At 41.5% G+C, this 18,348-nt stretch overlaps 1 long non-coding RNA gene across 3 annotated transcripts in view; it reads left to right on the top strand.

Moving 5' to 3' along the window:
• Positions 1-18,348, top strand: part of LOC141421616 (uncharacterized) — an 88,349-nt gene that overhangs the window by 33,780 nt on the left and 36,221 nt on the right. The gene's annotated exons all lie outside the window — the stretch shown is intronic.

Here is an 18,348-nt window from a genome sequence, read left to right as displayed (position 1 = left end):
AGAACTGGAAGCTGTTCCTTCTCTGCAGAAGAATGGGGGTCTCTATCCTCTGTGGAGAGAAGGCCAGAGTTCTGCCTCACTGCTCTTGCCCAAGTGGGGTCATCTTTCCACAGAGGCATCAGTCAGCCATGATGCTTTTCTCTCTCTGACCCCACCAACAGTCCTGCCCAACATTGACTCTGAAATCTTTCCCTAGGTGAAAACATTGCCATACTTGCCACCTGACATGAATGAAATCAATGAATTGCAGAAGTAAGTGGGCACTTGGACTTTTGTGGTCTATGTCTACTTAAAAAATTACATGTCAAGAAGAGACATACTCCAGATCCTCTTCCAGTCTACTAAGTGTCCAAAGATGGTACAGTCCTGGGGTCAGGAGAGCAAGTTGTGAGTGCCACATTGATTAAGTGTGTTGAGGAATTAGTCTATTGGGTGAATGCTAGGACCCTTTTGGGCCAGCAGAACCTAAGGTTGGAGGACAACACCGTGAAGGCTTTGACCTCAACTCTGCTCTTTCCTTCAGGTCTAGGGAGCCAGAGGAATGTGTGGGAATCATGTCCTTTCTGTGTTCTTCAGATACCAGCTATATAACTGGAGAGAACATTGTGGTGGCTGGCTACTCCCCTAAGCTGTGAGGACAGTGTATGGCTAGGAGAGTGAGACAGTAGTCCAAGTGGAAAATAGGGGCCTTGGTGGATTATGGAGGTGGGGAGTCTTGGAGTGTCCTTAGGGCCCAGGGTCATACAGGGAAACTTGCTCAGGAAATGAGAAAGAAGATAAAGGTTAAAGCTTTTCATTTGGAAAAAAATGTGTTTGGAAACTTTTGATCTGGGCTCACTCTTGTTTGGCCAGTGACATGAGCAGTCCCCTTGACCTAGAAACCTCATCCTTGGGTGAGGTGGTAAGGGAGCAGGCTTGAGAGACTGATGTCATGGGTGAATTGCATCCCCTTCCCAATCCATACACCGATGTCCTAACCCTTAGTATCTCAGAATGTTACTGTACTGGGGAGCAGGGTCTTCAAAGTGGTTCATTAAAAGGAAATGAGGTCATTGAAGTGAGTCCTAATCCAATACAATTAATGTCCTTAAAAGAAGCATTAATGAGGACACATGGAGGAAAGACAAAGATTCTGGGAAATGATGATTCATCTGTACAAAATCTATTTATTTGATCCAATAGCCCCAACCAATTCTGTTACTGGATGGGGAATTTCTTAGGATTCTCAATTTTCACGCAAAAATCACAGGTACTTGAGATCCATAGACATGAAAAGAATGTCAAGGTTTTTCAGAACAAGGAGTTTCACAAGGTGGAAATTTCAGCAAGGACTTATTTTAGTATAACAGGCTAAAGTAGGAATAAATGAGGGAAAAGAGAGAAATGTTTCCTGCTCCTCATACAGAAAATGGGAGTGAATACTCAAAATGCAGTTCTTTTTTTTTTTTTTTTTGGTGGTACTGGACTTGAACTCAGGGCCTCATGCTTGCTAGGCAGGCACTCTACCACTTGAATCACTCCTCCAGTCCTGTTTTTGTGTTGTTTTTTTTTTTTTGTTGTTGTTGTTTGAGATAGGGTCTGGTGAAATATTTGCCCAGGCTGGCTTTGAACTGCGATCCTCCTGATCTTTGCCTTCTGATTATAGATGTGACCCATCAGCGCCTGGCTAAAATGGCAGTTCTCATCTGTAGTCTTTATACTTTCTGAGCTGGAGGAATATATGTGGTCAAGTCATCTAGCAACCACTAATCATTGGTTCTTCCATATTTTTAGGCCATTGATACCAATTTCTGTCTTAGTCCATTCCTGCTGCTATTATAAAATACCTTAGACTGGGTAATTTATAAACAACAGAAATTTATTCTTTCACAGTTCTGGAGTCTGGAAACCCAAGATCAAGGCACTGATAGATTTGGTGCCTGGCAAGGACTTTCTTGTTGCTTCCAAGTTGCTGCCACTTCTAGGGAGGAGAGGGATGAATATGGTGTCCTCATGTAGAAGAAGGGATGGCGGTCTTTGTTATAAGGTATTAATCACATCCATAAGGGGAGCATTCCTGTCCTACTTATGCTCTGAAGGCCACTAAAAAATTCAGTCTCACAGAAGTCAAGAATAATGGCTATCAGAGACTGGGGAGTGCAAGGAGGAGAGCCAATGGGTACAAAGTGAATAAATCTGGTGTCCTGGTGTACAACAGGGCAACCATAGCAATAATAATAATTGTACAGCTCAGAATGGCTGGAAGAGAGGATTTTGATGTTTCATCACAAAGAAATGATAAATGTTTGAGGTGGTGGATAAGCTAATTACCCTGATTTGATCATTAAACAATCTAAACATGTATCAAAACATTACATTGTGTTCTAGAAATTTGTGCAATTATTATGTGGCAATTTAAAATAAAAATATTAAAAGTGCAATTAAAAAAGCACTTACAAATGAGTGGGTGGGATTTAGAATAGCCAACAAAAGTACAGAAGCACCCTGGCTAGCAATGGTGGAGAGACTTCACCACTAGTAGGCCTGAAGGGACAGGAGAGAGTCACTGTGGAAATGTGCTGGTGTGAAAGGTGTTGCCAAGAGCTACCTTGGATAGACAGAACAGCTCATTCATGGTAACCAGAAAAGAAGGGCGTTCATGGCATAAGTCCTCTGATCTCACTGTCCTCTGCCTTCCAATCTCCTGATAGTGCCTCCCATTGACCAAACCCAACTGGAAGCCAGAGATGGAGGAATTGTCAAAGCATCCCTACAGGTCCTCCTGGGGCCCAGAGTAGAATAGACAAGTGTAGACATGGATCTGTTACCAGAAAGTCAGTCCCCTGGCCTCAATGCCATTCACAAATAGTGAGATGAGGGCTTTTTAATTTTTTTTGGTGGTATTGAGGTTTGAACTCAGGGCCTTGTGCTTGCTAGGCAGTCTTTCTACTGCTTGAGCCACTCCACCAGCCTGAGAGCAAGGTTTTTGAGGAAAAGGAAATAAGGTTTATTACCTGTCAAATGAAGGGGAGGACAGGGAGAGTCAACCTCTCAAAGCTTTGCCTTCCCACTTCTGAGAGAAAATGTCCACTTTTTAAAGTGGATTTCGGAGCTCAGTTTGAGTGTGTGGTGAAATGCATGCCCCAAAATAGGTGTTGGCCTTGGATCTACAGATATCCTGGTGTTATTCCAGGTCTGAGAAAGGCAAGGGGTAGAAGACTGCCTGGAAAAGGGCCTCACACTCATCTAACTGCTTCTTGCCTTCAATTAATTCGTGGGCCCAAGCAAGGAGTCAGTACTCAGCAGAAGCAGCTTTTAAGTACCATTACAGATCCGGAAGGGCACATGGAAAGTATCTAGTGCAATGTCCAATTTCATGGGAAAGGAATGAAGAGAAGAAGGGATGGGGTAGAACTCCTGACAGTGATAAAGAAAAGAATGAATCCAAGAGCTATTGGATGGAACTGAAGTTAAGTTTTAGGCCCCAGACCCAAACTCCTGGGGTTTTACATGTCAGGTCTGGCGACTTGCTCCATACACCAAATAAAGAGATGGAAATGGTCAAGGGAAGAGAGAGGAGATTCATTACATGACCCAGAGCACGATGCAAAGAGGTAAGCACTTCAACCCATTTCTAGCCGTCTTGGTGGTACAGACATGAGTTTTAGGTTTAAATAAACAAACAGTCCTGGTCACAGGTGTATTCTGGTGGATCATTATCCTAGTCCTGCTTTTGGCAGGGGTTCAGGAAGAGTTGTTATCATTTTTATTGATGATTAGGATGCATAAGTTATTATTGTCTGGCAGGTGGTCTGTCTTGTGGTTCTCTGCTGCTTTTAAACTTGAGGGTAATTTTCTCCATCCTTCATTGTAAGCAAGTTATCAGTCCTGTCCTTCCTGAATTTTAGGGTGATTGTAAAGTGACTGCAGAGAGAACAGCTCAGAGCAAAGATAGACACAAAATGGAGACAGAGATGTCAAGCTTTTCTCCTGTTTTTAGTTAATTTGTGGGCCCAAGTAAGGAATCAATGCTCCTCAGCAAAAGCAGCTTTTAAACACCTGTTACAGAATGAATGTATTTTGTATGTGAGAAGGACATGAATTCGGGGGGACAGAATTTGACAGGGCAGAATGCTGTGTTTTAAAGATCTGTGTTTCTCTAAAACTCATGATAAAAGTTAATCTATAATATATCAGTATTAAAAGGTAAGGTCTTTAGCAAGTGATTAGGCCATGGGGGATCTATCCTTGTGAATTAGATCAATGCCCTGATAAAGGAGGCTTCTGAGCACTGCTTAGCCCCTTTCCCTTCCACCACCTGAGGGTACAACATTTGCCCCTCTGGAAGATGCAGAAACGAGGCACCCTCTCGGAAGCAGAGAGTGAGCCCATCCCAGACATAGACTCTGTCAGTGCCTTGATCTGGTTTTCTCAGACAGCCTGTGAGAGAGTAAATTTCTGTTGTTTATAAATTACCTAATTTAAGGTATTTTGTTATAGCAACAAGAACACACTAAGACAGATATTCTGCCCCTCCATCTCACCAAAACTAAAGAGACTCCTATCCCTGCTCTAGTCCATGAGTCTCTCTTTTATTTATTTCCTCAATGCTTCCAGAGGAAAAGTAAGCCAGAGCAACTAGTCTATCACATCTGGCCATACAGAGCTCAACAAGCCTGTGCATTATGCAAACAATGCAAGGTCATTTTCATGTTATTTTTGTTGTTGTTGTTCATTTGTTTGGGACTCTGGTGTTAGCTGCAGGCTCCTTGCCTGGAGCAGGTGTTCCATGCAGTTTTTTCCCTTGCTAGTGTCTTGGAGAGCAAGGATGTTCTCTGATGCCTTCTCTCCTTCTTAGTTCCTCTATTCGTCTGCTCCCTTTGGGTGATGTGGGGAAGTAGGAAGGTCAAGCAGGTGGTCTTGTAAGTTATAGCTCCCTCCTGATTTGGGAAGCTCTTGGCAGTCATTCCCCTTCCTGAATCAGGAGGAAGGAGTCATGGGCTTCTAGAACCTTCTGATGATCTCTTCTTCTGGACTCTCCCATTTCCAGATTTACCTATCCCTTCCTTACTTACAAAACTTTTGCTCTATGTCAGAGAAGTTATTTGGAAATAGGCAGAAGAGACAAAGGCATTTTCAGTGAATTGTTAGGCTTGCCTTTCTATTGTCTCTGGGCAGAGTTTAATGTGTAGTTTTTGTTATAGACACTAATAATTTCTGCCTAATAGAATAGATCCCAAAGGTTAAGGTTTATTTTCTTATTGGACAGTAACTACTTTTGTGGGTAGCCCAATGATCTTATTCTAATATTTTCTAGAAGCTAGGTAAATACCTAGCTTCTCAAGTGCTCTCTCAGTTAGTTGTAACATCCTGTTTGTTCCCTCATTAATTAATGTGTCAAATAAAACTTTGACACCTGTTCTTTTTAGTAGTATGAGACATGTGATGTTATGTTTTTTGAAAATTATACTTTAATTCTATTTTAATATGTGTAAGGCCAAACAAAAAGAGGCTATTAGATTTTTTCATAGAACCATTTTTATTAATTCTGCTGCTAAATTTCTCCCTTCCTATTGTTTATTTACCCTTTACAAGAGAAAGATGTTGTTCTCTCTTGTTTATGAAGAGAAAACTCTCCAGCAATACTTTATCATTCTGTAGCTACCTGCCTCTCCAACAAAGGAGTTTAAAAAGTTGTCTACAAGGTTGCCTCAGATCAAAAGTCTGAGGCTTCACATGAAAAATATGACTATTTCAAGTTGATGTGAGATGTGTGTGTGATGTTCATGCTGAGCTTACTGTGACCCTACCTCTCTATTCCCAGTAATTTCTTGTGACTCATTCCTAATATCCAACCTTTCCTCTCAGTCTTTTGTTGCTGGGATTGCTCAGTGTCAAAGATGTCAACCTCTTTGGCGATATACAAAATATTCTGATCTCAGCGTTTATCCATGTGTCTATGTTACGTGTCACCCACCTCTTGCCCAAGGGGTAGGGCAGGAGAGGTAGGGAAGCAGAAAAGATTCACAAACAGCCATTCCTGCCTTGGCAAACTCTGAGTCCAGGAAAACCAGAGCACTTCCTTGTGGTTCTTATAACTAACTTTCTCAGGTATGAGTTTGGCACCAACCCTTTCAAAACACATTATCTTGTAGAATATTTCTTTCCAGATCAGAGGTGAAGCCTTATCATAGTCCTCTTGCTATACTGCATGGCAAGGCACCAGCTCCCTCCTGTATTCTTTTCCTCTCTCCCATTACAGGCTTTTTTGCTCCTGAAGTGATAAATGGAATCAAGAGTCTAGAGAGTTAGGGCTGGGTATGTGGCTCAAGTGGCAGAGTGCCTGCCTAGCAAGTTCAAGGTCCTGAGTTCAAACCCCAGTACAGCAAAAAGTCTAGGGAGTCATTTCCAAAAACATATCCAGTTCTGCAAACAATGATCTGGCTTTGGAACTTTACATTAAAAAATCTTGAGGTCTACTTATGAAATCAATATTAATATCAGTAACAGTTAATGTGTCATCAACTGGGAATGTCTATATAGAGTTTCAGACATTGCTCTATCTCATTAAAAATGAAGTTTTTTTTTTTTAAAAAAAGGAAAAATTTCAAGCCTATGCCAGGTAAATTACAATGACAAGAAGGGAGTTCTTTGGGCTTTCCTACTGACTTAACTTAGCCAGAGTTTTGACATCTGCTAGACATTTTCAGATCCCTGTTAGTCCTGTATCTCAACCAATCTTAACGAGCTCTCAGAGTAAATAAAAGCTTCCAGCTGCAACAACTCTGTACAGACTTTCTCTGGTATCACCATAGAAACAAACCTTTCACTTTGGAAAAAAAATCAGATTATAATGAGGAAGACTGCTGTACAATATAGATTAATGAGTTGAACAACAAACGGGGTGGAACTTGAAGTAGGAAGGAAAAGAATGACAGTAAGGACAGTTTGAGGAAGGAAAAAGATTGAATTTCTAGTCTCAGAAGGGAGAGTCAAAATGTATAGTCTAATTCTTGTTGTACGAGCCTGACTCTTATATGCCGCTGTATGTGGCCAGAGGCTCCCAGTATGGTGATAGTGTGGTTAATGGTAAGCAGAATGTTCGTTACTGAGATTCGTGGGCTGTGTTCTAGGAGTGAGATCCTAAAGGGGTCCTTTATGGCTTGGTATAGCAAAGCCTGTATTGATCTTTCTCTCCCTCCTGGTTCTACTGACCTAACTGGGGGCAACTGGAGATGCAGAAAGGACAAACGATAGAAGACAGACATGCAAAAAGTTGGGGCCAGGTGTGCTGGGTGCTTGGATGGAGACATAACGGACTCATTGCTTCTTTTCTTCTCTATTCTTTAAAGCCTTACTCCTTTACAATTCTTTAAAACCTTCCTTCTTTTCTATTCTTTAAAGTCTCTTTCCTTAGACTTGCTCTGTCCCATGTTTTCTTTAATCTCTCTTAAAGTCTTGATCCTCAGACTTGCACTGTCCCATGTTCTCTCTTTAGCTTTCTTAAAGTCTCAGTGCTCAGACTTGTACTGTCCTGTGTTTCCTCTAATCTTTAGCATAACTCAGCAGCAGCAGCAGCAGCAGCAACCATCTGTGTCATTCAGTGGCAGTTCCCGCCCCAGAAATAGCTTCTGTTTCTCACAAGCAGCAAACCAATCAATCCATCCCCCATCAAAAAACCCCTGTGTCCTCCTTCAGAGTCTTTTATACCCAGTGGTAAACAAGGAGGTAGAGCAACAGTTCCCAGGAAGGGGTGTGACATTGTAACAAGAGAAACCTGCTCTCTACTTCTCTGAATGTAAACAACTTAGGAAAAGCAGCTGTGCTGCATTTTGCCTCTCGCTTTCTTCTGTGGCTGGAGCTATGCCAAACTCAGCCTGTAGATCACTGAGCACAACTGTGCTTCTGTCCAGTTCTCATAGGCTTCTCATAATCCACTCCCCATAAAAGCTGATGATGAAACTAATTTTGAGTGTCCTCAACAAGCTTTTTATTCAGTGGCCAGACAATGGAGAAATGGAGCCTTGCTTGCAACTTTTCAGCTCATATATGGTTGAGAAGTCATAGATGAGGAGTAGTGGATGAGGGGGAGGATAGGCTAATGGGGGTATTCACATCTTTTTCCTGGAGGAGGCAAACACTTCTCAGAAAAGAAAAGGTGACACACCTTTTCTTTCTCTTTTGGTCTGGAGTTTCTAGTCATGGCAACCAGAGAGTATGCCATATGGCTTGGAAATATTAGGATACAGTTAAGGTAGAGGTTCAACTGGTGGTTACTCTAAAAACTATCATAGATCCAACCAGCTTTGGCTAGCCTATCTGAAGAGGAACTTTTATTTTTAAATATCCTTTTCTTAAAAAGAAACAAGATTAGGGCATGGTGGAAAGACAGCTAGGTCATGTAAGCAATATGCTGGGTAACATATCCAAAAGCCTGAGTTGTGTCTACATATTATTTTGAAAGATTCAGCAAAAATGATCAATGAGATTTAACAAGCTCAACAATGAGAATTTGCAAACTGATAGGAAAAATACTAATGCCTAAGCAAATAACAGACAAAATGAAAGGAAAATAGTATATAAAAGTATAGAAGAGGAAAAAGTAGTTTTCTCCTTCATCTTTCATATGTTTGTAGGTGAAACTCCTGTTACAAAAGACAGATTAATATGAGAAAAACAAGCAAGTTTAATAACATGTACATCTAGTATAGGAGAAAATCCAGAGAAATTAATAAATCTCTGGAATAGATCTCTAAAAGTTATTATAGACTTTAAAGTTTAAATACCTTCTTTCTGTGAAACAAGAAAGAAAAGTATGGGGCAGGCCTGTAGGGCAAGGGTAAGGTTTGTTCTTCAGGTTTAAGTCAATGCTTTTCTGTTGATTGTCAGTCTGTAGTGAGCGCCTCCCTCTTTTCCTATTGTCTCTCTAGGTAACCCTACAGATGGAAATTTGCTTTCGAGATGTAAATGTCTCTTGCAAAAAGTCTACTTTTCAGAGTTTCTCCTGTGTTGCAGTTTTTCAATATAACCAGCTCAACATGATCCTCAGGCCAAAGAGGCATATTTTGGGATGGCATTGATATGGGACTGGATAGTTGTTCCCTGGGTTTGTGTCCTGGCACAATGATTGAAGGCCATGGACAAGCAGTTAGGAGTTAAAGCAAGTTCACGCCACAGACCAGGAGTTAAGAGTAAAACAAGTATAAAGTTTATTGAAAGGCTAGCACAGCACCCTGATGGGTGCGACTTAGTGAAAGAACTAAGCCAAACAATGGCTGAGGTCTAGGAGGTGATATAGAGCATTAACCGGCTTAGGTCCATCTATTCTACCTTGAAACTGTTTGTGATTGGTTGGTGCTGAGTCAGCTTCTCAGCTCCCTGTATGTCCCACTCCTTATGGAATTCCAAGAAGGTCTGCTCAGCTTGCCCTGGCCTTGGGGCCCACATCTTGTAGCTGTATTTTGTTATTTTGGTGAGAGGCTTGTTACTTTTGTGAGAAGCCTATTGTTTCTTCTGCCCCTTTTACATGTCTGTTTCTAAAGTGCCTCTCTCATCCGAAATGGAGGCACCTCTGCCATTGCTCCCCGTATAGCATAGTCTAGTCTCCTACAACCAAAATTTGATGTGGCATGTCCTAAGCCCTATCACCAAGAAATTTAATTGGCCAAGAAATATAGAAAAGCTCAAGTTAAGTGATAATTAAAGAACTATAAATAAATTTTAAAAAGAAAGAATGGGGGTGTTGTTCAGATGGTAGAGCTCCTGCCTAGCAAGCACAAGGCCCTGAGTTCAAACTCCAGTACCACCAAAACAAAACAGAAAAGAGAAAACTATAAATAAAAACAATGTATTATCATTTTTGCTCATCAAGGTAACAAAGATTTGTAAATGACAAAATGCTTAATAGTAATGAGAAATATTATTGAAACCAAAGTTTTAGACCCCCAAGCCCAAACCCCTGGGGTTCCACATGTCAGATTGCCCCCATATGCCAAATGGAGAGATGAGTAATGGTGAAGGGCAGAGAGAGAAGATTTATTATAAGCTTTGTGACTGTGCAGAAAGTGGCAAAGTAAATACCTCAGCCACCTTCCAGGGTACAGGCGTGAGCTTTAGGTTTAAATAGACAAAGAATTTGGGCAGAGGGTGAAAGATATGCATAATGATTCGATAACAGGTGTGGCTGATTGATCATTTATCACTGCTAACACTTGACAGGAACAGTCTGGTAGGATAAGCAAGTCATTTTTGCCTGGCAGGTGGTCTATCCTGAGGAAGCTCTACTGTTTCTTTTTTTGGTGGCAGTTTCCTCCATCCCTTTCTTTTCTTTTTTTTTTTTTTTGGTAGGACTGAGGTTTGAACTCAGGGCTTGGCACTTACAAAACAGGTGCTCTTTCACTTGAGCCACATCTCCAGCCCATTTTACTCTGGTTATTTTGGAGATGAGGGTCTCATCTATTTACCCAGGCTGACTCTGAATAGTGATCCTTCTGATCGATCTTAGTCTCCCAAGTGGCTAGAATTACGGCATCTTATAAAGATGTTATCAACAAGTCCTTCCCTTCCTGGATTCCAAGGTGCCTGCAAGGTGAATGGCTTAGAGCAAAGTCAGATACAAAAACGGAGTAATTTTTCTCCTGCTTGTTCAAGGGCCCAGTGTTTTTCAGCAAAAGTAGTTTGAGTACCTATTACATAAGAGAATGTTGATGCATTTTTTTTTTTTGTGGAAAAGGAAATGTACAATTTTTTAGGAAATCAATTTGGCATGAAGAACCTCAATCCATTGAATACAAATTTCCACCAGTAGGAGTCTATACTACAGAAATAATATATGAAATATTGAGTGTAGAATCATTTATAAAGTCAAAATATCAGAAATAGTTTGAATGCCCCAAATAAGAAAATTTTTAGGTAAGTTGTGTATATCCTGTCAGTATCACCCATGCTCACATTACTTCAACCATATTGTTCTCTTTGCTGCTTCTTAAACAGGCCAAGCATAAGGACAATCATTTGTTCTCTTTCTCTTTGGAACACTCTTACCTCAGATTCTTCCACAGCCTGCAATCTTACTTCTTCCAGGTCTGTATTCAAATGTCACCTTTTTAGTGAGCCCTTTACAAAGCTTCACTTCTCTACCATACACTTTTCCTTGGCTTCGTTCTTCTCCCCAGCACTTACCACCATCTAACATTCTATGCAAGGGCCTATTCTAAGGCCCTTGCTTGCAAGTCAGTCTGTCTACAAAGTACACCATTGTCTAGTAGGCTGGAAAAAGGTTTTAAAATGTAAATCCCACTTAAATGCTACATTTCATTGCACGGAAAATTATTGTAGGCTTCTAAAGATAAGATAGAAAGGACCTTTGAGTCAAATCAAGATTTTAAAGGGTAGACTCCCAAGTGTGAAATTGGCTGAGTAAGGAACCTTCTTTTCTTAGGAGAGTGACATTGCTGATTAGACCCTTCCTTACTGCAGGTTAGCTGTCTCAGACCAAATGTCTATTAGGATGTTGGAAAATCTGGTTGTTTCATGTGGTCGTTAGTAAGATCTTATCAAAAAACAAAACAAATTTGACCTGAGCTGACCTTGTTGACAACTGAAAGAAAAATTGACTTATAGATACCCCTGTGCTTGTGGTTCTGTTAATCATGCTTCATGCGGAATTGCAAAACCCAAAATTTCTTCCCTGCTCGAAAATTAGCATAAAAAGTAAGGAAGTGGGAAACACGGTTAAGAAGATAAAATTAAGACACCTGAGAGGCCAGAGAAATGGACAGAGTCCCTGGGCCCTTCCCACATACTCCCTTCTGGGAACTTCTGGGTTGAAGTAACATTTCTTCCTGTTCAAAGTTCTCTGGTGGTGGTGCTTGTGGGGGAGGGTTGATTATCAGTGAAACATCAAACCTAGACAAAATGAAAACTTATGTTTCAGCCCTGGGCTTCCACCTTTAACAAACTGTGTCAGTAAAGAGTGGTCTTCTAAAGAAGTATGATATCTAGAAAGGATTCCTGTTTTTATGCCCCTCTTCCAGCTTCTCCAGGCCTGGCCATGGAGAACAGTGAGTAAAAGAAGTCTTTTGTCCAGTGGGCAGGACTGCTGTCAGCCATACTGGATGACTAATAAATCCACTTCTTGGCCAAGGCAAGAACTCCATGCTGTATCTTACTTTGGATTGATGATTGTGCCTGGTTTCTCTTTCTTTTCTTTGCTAGATTATTGTTCTTTTTTGTTTCTGTTTTAGTTAAAATTTTTCTATTTCTCTCCATCATTTTATATCTGTTGTGGGAGGAGAGTCTAAATGGATGTTAGTCATAGGTTACATAGTCATGAGGGAAAAGATTTGAAACTTTTTATTTTTTAAAAAATTTTTTTTTATTTTTTAATTTTCATTTTATTCATATGTGCATACATTGGGTTATTTCTCCCCCCTTCCCTCCACTCCCTCTCTCACCCACCCCCCATCCCCTTCCTTACCCCCCCTTACTCCTCACTACCAGGCAGAAACTATTCTGCTCTTATCTCTAATTTTGTTGAAGAGAGAGAGTATAAGCAATAATAGGAAGGACCAAGGGTTTTTGTTGGTTGAGATAAGGAGAGCTATACAGGCAGTTGACTCACATTGATTTCCTGTGCATATGTGTTATCTTCTAAGTTAATTCTTCCTGAACTAACCTTTTCTCTAGTTCCTGGTCCCCTTCTCCTATTGGCCTCAGATGCTTTAAAGTATCTGCTTTAGTGAAACTTTTTAAAGGATATGGAATTGGAGCTGGATACAATTACATCATGACATTTGGTTGTTTCTCTTTAAGAACTTGTAGGTAAGTTAGTTGTATCATATTACATGGGGGCATTTTTGATACTCTGTATGAGTAGAAGGAATACTAAATAGCTAAGGGGTAGACCATGGTGGGCCTGTATTATTTCTTTGTCTGTAACCTTTTTTTTTTGAAGAAATAGTTCTTACCCATTCTGTGTGATCCTAAGTGTTAGTAGAAGTGTCTACCTCACATCTTGAGTGCCTCCCCGAGAGAGGTTATGCAGCTAGGATTCTCCATTCACCTGGCCACAGAGGTTGCTTCAGGGCTGGGCACACGAATTAAGACAGACCAATTAGAATTCTCTCCAGATTTTGTTCTAGAGGTAAGATTTTCTTGTTTTTTGGTTTCTATGATTGTAAGAGTCAAACAGGTGCTTAGAAACTGCTTTTGCTAAGAGCAGTGACTGTTCACTTAGTCCTGTAAATGCTCTATCTCCGTTTTACTTCTGTTTGCCCTGAGCCATTTTCTTCTGCAGACACCTTGGATTCCAGGAAGGACAGGACTGATGGATAAACATCTTGTGATGAGAGTCAAACTATCCCCCAGCCACCAATGACTTTCTTATGACAAGTTCTTGCCTAGCCAATCCTGAGTAATGAGTAACCAGACCACACCTTGAATACTGGACCTCACCTCTGACCAGGACTGGTTAATACTTACCCCCTGCCCCAATTCATCCTCTATTTAAACCTGAAACTCAGGCTTGTACTCACAAAGTGTTCACTTTGCTTCCTTTGTGTGCCCTTTCCCACCACTCATCTCTTTATTTGGGATATTGTGGCATCTGGCCAGACCTGACATGCTGGAAAACCTGGAGCTGGGCCTCTGGCCCAGAACTCCAGTTATAACAGAACCCAGAAATTGGTTAGCTAACTGGTTCCTGTTGGAGGAAGTCTACTTGAAGAAGGAGAGAATGATACCAACACACAGATTTAAAAACAGAATTAAAAGATGAATAAAGACAAGGAAGAAAAAGGAGATAGGTAGAGAGAGAGATTCAGATCATCTTCTGAAAGCAATTTTTAGGTGTCCCTGGATCTGTTAATAACTCCAAAGAAGCCAACTCTACTTCTATACTTCCATTTACCTTAGTCAACAAATGCCTGTCTTGTAAAGTGAGTTTGAATTGGGCTTCTGACACTTGGAACAGAAAGGTCCTGACTCAGATCACAACTGACAATTCAATCTTCCCTATATGGAAACCTAGCTCCTGTCCTCCACTCTTGTATAAGTGATCCTGCCAGCTACCAGAAACTGGTGTCCAAAGCTGATGAGCTCTTTTCTTTCTTTACCTTCCTGGGTATCTCTACTGAGCTTTTCTTGAAATCCCCTTCTAATGACTTTTAAGAGTCACTGTTTTTTGTTGTTGTTGTTGCTGTTACGATTTCTTAACTTACTTTCCAGGCCAGGGCTTATCTCTAAAATGATTGCTCTACAGTGCTGTGTTCTTGACCTTCTAATTGTCTTACTATACAACTTTTCCCCGGTGACTTCATGCATTCTCAAGGCTTTGATCAAGATACACTAATTACTTCAAGCTTTTTACCTTTACACTAGAGTCTCTTGACTTATACTTCACTGCCATTCTCTTAGGTATCCTCCAGGCACTTTAAAACCAACATCTCTCAAATCTAATATAATTGTTTATCTATCCAATTATACTCTTCTTCTAGTGTCACAGTCATAGCGAACAGTACCACACAGAAGCATTTGCTTTTATAAGAAATCTGAGTGTCACCACTCTCTCTTCTTCTTTACTTTCTTATCAGAGTTGAAGGAATTTGCTCTGTCAATTATGTTTTGCAGATATTTCTCAAATCTGCAGCCACATGTCTATTCCCACTGTGTTGTCCGAGGTTGGTCCAGGGCTGTATAGGCTGTGCATTGTGTGAGTCCAGAGCACCAATCCCTAGACCTTAAAATCAATGGTATCAGGTGGTAGTGGCTCTGATTAAGGTTCTCAGAATTTCTTCTTAGGTTACTGCTGCAGCTTCCTAATGTCTTCATACCCAGGCTCATTTCTCTTCAATCCTTTCTCCAAATGTGGCAAAAGATTTCTCCTAAACACAAAAGGAGAAATCTCATAAAACTCATTGCGTGTCCCATGTTTCTACTTTCATCTTTCAGCACCTCAACTTTGTCTATGCTTTTGCCTTACCAAATATCTGGACTTCCCAAAAGGTACCACACTTTCTTCTCCCCAGTGTATTTCCATGTGTGCCCCTGTGTTTCGAATTTGCTAACTCTGATTTCTCCTTCCAAGTGAAGTCCAGAATTAACCTTACAGAGCATCCGGTGTCAGCTGTCAACCTGTGCTGTGACTTATCATCACACCTTACATTTACCTCTTAGATACCACATCCCCAACATGGTGAAATATGCTTTTACATCAGCCTTGTCTATTAGATGTGTTTCTTGAGGGAAGAGACTTTGAGTTGTTTCTCAGTTATTACCAGTTCCTAGCACATCACCTTGTGCATGTGAAGTGCTTAATAATCGTAATGATGTTGTAAAAAGAGAAACAATTTTTGCCATCTGTCACCTGCCTGTCAGCCTTTCCAGTCAGGAGGCTGGAGGGGAAGGGAACACGGTACTTGCTGACTGCTGTTCATCCACTCAGCATGTCTTGATCAGTTGCTATGCTAGGCACTTTCACATCATTAGCTCACTTGGTCAGTTCAACCCCATTGTCAGGAAAGCTTTCTTTCTTTCTTTCTCTTTCTCTCTCTTTCTTTCTTCCTTCCTTCCTTCCTTTTTTTTTTTTTTTTGCAGTACTGGAGTTTGAACTCAGGGCCTCATGCTTGCTAGGTCAATGGTCAATTAGAGATTATGCCAGTTATTAAATCCATTGCCTGCCACCACTTGAGCCTCTTCCCCCAGCATTACTTTCTGTAGAAGCCATATTAGTTAGCTTCCCATCCCTATGACAACTAACCTGAAAGAACTGAAAAGGAAGGAATATTAATTTTGGCTCATGGTTTCAGAAGTTTCAGCCTATGGTCAACTTGCTCCATTGCTGTGGGCCTACGAGCAGCAGAATATCATGCTGGAGGAGTATGTTGATGAAGCAATGTTAATCACTTCATTGTAGCCAGGAAGCAGAGGCAGGTTGGGTCTGGGGAGTAGTTATATCTTTCCAGGGCATGCCCCCAGTTACCACTTACTTCCTCTAACCAAACCCACCTCCTAACTCCCAATAATGCCTTCAAATAAGGAATCCATCAGTGGATCAATCCAATGATGAAGTCAAAGCCCTCATGATCCATTCACTTCTCAAAAGCTCTAACTCTGAACACTGCTGCATTGGGAGCTGAGCCTTTAACACAAGAGCTTTTTTGGGGGACACTTCATATCCAAATCATAACAGCACAACTTTTAACCAGAACACCTTTAAGCTCAACAACTTAACTATTTAGTTAGTTGTAATGGGCTTAAAATTCAAGTGACCTAATTTCAAAAGCCATGCTATACCAGTGTTTCAAATTTCCCCAACTTACTTTTTCCAACTCTTGCTTTAAAGCTTTTCAAAAAAGAAAATGATACTTCCTGCTCACATTTGATCTCCACACCCTTTTGAGACATTGAAATATTCAGTACAAAAAGCGCCTGCATAACAGTGAAGTGTATAGCATGAGATGGAGGTCAATAGTCAATTAGAGATTATGCCAGTTATTAAATCCATTGCCTTTCTGCTTCAAGTCCACCCTTTGTGGCCCTAGGTGTGGTACTGCATTGGCACCCCCTTGTCAGCTAGCATGGTGTTAAACTTCACCAGTCTTGGACACTGGAGTGACCTAGAGGGGAAGTTGCATTTCTTCCTTTTCCAGCAGGTTCTTCCAGCAGAACACCTTCCCTTGTACAGATGCTCCTGGTCCTACAAAGAGCTTTTTCCCAGTGAGGTTCAACATAGTGGCCTGCTTCAATAGCTCCCCCAACACTGCCCTGATGGCTTTGCAGTGATTTCTCAGGCACGGGACCTTCCAGAGATGGCTTCCTTTGATACCCAGTGATTCTTCCTGGGATGGTCCCTTAAAGAACATCTCCACAATTCTGTGAGTCATGAGCTATGACAGTTGTTATAGTTTGGATCTAGAAGTTTCCTCAAAGGCCCACGTATTAAAGATTTGCTCAAGGTTGGCACTATTGGGAGGTGGTGGAAACTTTAAGGGGGAGCACCTACTGGAAGGTCTTCAGGTCAGTAGGGGCATGAATTTGAAGGAAACCTGTGACCCTGGTTTCTTCCTTTTCTTCTCTTCTACTTTCTGGCTGTGGGGCAAATGTTTTTGCTTTTTCACACACACTGTCCCATAATGTACAATCATAGGCCCAAAGTGTGACAAATTAAAGGGACCCATCTTTCTCTAGGGCATTGAACCAAGAGTTAAGTACTGTTAAGCCTTGTTGAAACCTATTAAGTGCTATTAAATGGTATTAGAATTGTTAGTTCTATATTGACTTTTGTTTTGCCATTATTGTAAGTCATTCTGTGAATGATTAAAACTGTCAAGAGTGGGCTGGTGACAAAGTCTTCCCTGGTGCCCTGGCTTGTTTGCGCAAAGGACTACCAGCCAAACAACCAGCTAGATTGCCCTCACGCCAGTCTGGCTGTCTTGAACATTTCCCAGAAGCCTTGAGTTAGCTACATCAGCTGCTTGCGGCCAAAGCAAAGCACAGCTCCAGCTCCAGAAGGCACTGGCATAGTTGTAACCATTTCAAATACCTTGTGCCAGACTGCTTGCTATCTCAAGCCGTTTTCAGCAGCCATTTTCACCCAGGTGAGAATGGGAGCACTCCCCTCCTCACCCATTGACCAGCAGAAGGTCTGTGAGTGGTGCAAACACAGTCCTTTATTCGCATGCAGAACTGTGCTATGCCCTTCATTAGCTATGATTGATGCAAACACATTCCCTCATTTATATGAAAATCTGCCGTGATTGGTGCAACCACTCTTGCTGTACCTCCTTTCTGGCTACATAACATGAAGAGCAGACGACAGGAGCAGAAGTGGCATGGGGGCATCAGAAAAATGGTGGCAGTGGCAGCAGCAGTAATGCCAATGGTGATGGTGGCACGAAGGCAAATGAAGAGTTCCAGAGAATGACTGGGAATAGGGAGCAGAGGCAGTGGAGACAATGAAGGGTATGAAGAGCTGAAGACAAGAAACTACAGGTCCTGGAAGAGTTCCATGGAGTTGCCAAGTCTTAAGGGCCAAGGATCCCAGCTACGGTAGCCCTAAGCACTGTAATACTATCTTCTGTAGGAGCTGAGGGTTGCAACATCTGTTCAGAGGCTATAACAATAGCAGGTACTACATGCTGCTACCTATTGTTGCATCTCACTGCTGCTGGAAGCCAAGGATTATAATAGCTGCCAGTGCTGGGCCACTGGTGGGTAAAGCCCAGAGCAGTGAGCCCCAACTTGTGCACTTGGAGCCATAAATCTTTGACTTCTAAAGTCAAGACCCTGCTCTTAGGCTTGAGGCTGTAAGCATCTGGGTCTGCTGGTCCAGGCCCTATACCTCTAGAGTCTAGAATTACCAGCACTGGA

This window comes from Castor canadensis, chromosome 3, assembly GCF_047511655.1.
Source record: "Castor canadensis chromosome 3, mCasCan1.hap1v2, whole genome shotgun sequence".
In the NCBI taxonomy this organism is placed as follows: domain Eukaryota; kingdom Metazoa; phylum Chordata; class Mammalia; order Rodentia; family Castoridae; genus Castor; species Castor canadensis.
This window is presented reverse-complemented; position numbering and strand designations above follow the sequence as displayed.